A 1,965-nucleotide genomic window follows, 5' to 3' on the forward strand; every position below is an offset into this window, starting at 1 on the left:
CGTGCACTTTATTTCTATTATTATTATACTGTAATATATAATGAAATAATTATACAACTCACTATCACGCAGAATTAGTAGGAGCCCTGAGCTTGTTATCCTGCGACTAGATGGCCCAGTGCTAGCATCACCACATCAGCTCCACCCCAGATCATTAGTCATTTGATTCTCTTAAGGAGCACACACCCTAGATTTACACCAGTTTACAGCAGGGTTAATGCTCCTGTGAGAATCTCATGCCAGGTTCATCTGACAGGGGACAAAGCTCAGGCATGAGAATAAGGATGGGGTGAGGCCGTAAATACAAAGGAAACTTTGCTCTGTCCCACTCTCTTCCTGTCTACTCACAGAGCAGCACTGGTCTCCAGCTCAGGGGTTGGGGACCACAGACCTAAGTTATGGGAATGAGGATAGTTTCTATCTTGCTATTCCTGACCAATGAGCTTCCAGAGATCTCACTGATGAACTTCCTATGATTTTATAATTTTCTATTTTATTCTACAGAACAGTGCTGGGAAGTCCTTGTCATGTGGTCTTTTTTTTTTTTTTTAATTGTTGGGGAATCAATGAGGGTACAAAGAACCAGGTTACACTGCTTGCATTTGTTTGGTAAAGTCCCTCTTATAATTGTGTCCTGCCCCCAAGAGGTGTGTCACACACCATGGGCCCCCATCCCCTCCCTCCTTCCCTTTCTTCACCCCCCCATTCCCCCACCCCCCATTATGTACTAGCATCAACTGTCCTCATATCAGAATTGAGTACATCGGATTCTTGCTTCTCCATTCTTGTGAAGGATTACTAAGAATGTGTTCCACCTCCATCCAGGTTAATAAAAATGATGTAAAGTCACCGTCTTTTTTAGTGGCTGAATAGTAAGTATTCCATGGTATATGTATACCACAGCTTGTTAATCCATTCTTGGATTGGTGGGCATTTAGGTTTGTGTGGTCTTTTCTTTAGCAGGAAAATCTTTCCAATCTCCATCACAAACCACAACTTTAACAACAAACTCTTACAAAACTAGTTGTTTTCTCTCTTAGAGGGAGGCAGTTTCGTGAACATATACTCTGCTGCTCCCATGGGATCCTGGCGGGTTTTGAACCCTTAAATTCTGACTTCCAGATATTGGGGTGTGCATTAGAAACCTGGCTGGAGAATTCCCCAGCCTGCAGACAGGACAAGGCTTGGCTGTAACCTCTCAAGATGCTTTTCGATTTTCTAACACCGCTTTTTCAACAAAAAAAAAAAAAGAAAGAAAGAAAGAAAGAAAAATGCCTGGCTTGCACTTCAATACCATTCCCCAGAACGTGCCCTCACATCTTACGACTTGCTGGCCCAGGCTTGGAACTTTCTAAGGCCAGGGTGTGCAGCTTCGGTCTGCTCGGAGCCCTGTGGTGCAGAGCAGTCCGCTGTCCCATCAGTGTTTAACGCGTTTTTTGCCGACTCCAAGTGCACGACATTCTGCAGATCGCCTGGGTGGGAGGGCAGGGAGCTGGTGGAGCGGGCCCGGGGTGTCCCCCGGCACCCGTCCAACGGAGACAGTGGCCCTGGCCCCGTCGCCCTTCGGAACCGGTGCGCGCGCCTCCCCGCGGCCGAACGCGACCTGAAGGACCTTGGTAAGGAAACTACTGCAGTCACCACAGAAGGGCCATGCACCGTGTCGCCATCCGTGGTGCAATCACTACACACAGGTCATGTATGAGCCCCACTCTGCAGGACACCCTTCACGGTGCTCCATGACACCAAGCAAACTCGACCTTATCCCACCCACTCCCACGCTTGTCCTGCAGCCAGTCCCCGCGTCAGGGGTGGCTCCCCGGCCTGGCTCCATCTCCACGCTCTGGGGAGAGCCCGCACCGCCCACAGCACCAGGCCGCCAAAGGGCGCGAGACCTCCACACAACCTGAGGCTGCCATGGCGCGGGGCCGCCACAGCACGAGGCCACCACACACCGCGTGAGGCCGC

Source organism: Otolemur garnettii, unplaced genomic scaffold, assembly GCF_000181295.1.
Source record: "Otolemur garnettii isolate 467f Iridium unplaced genomic scaffold, OtoGar3 scaffold00044, whole genome shotgun sequence".
Classification (NCBI taxonomy): Eukaryota; Metazoa; Chordata; class Mammalia; order Primates; family Galagidae; genus Otolemur; species Otolemur garnettii.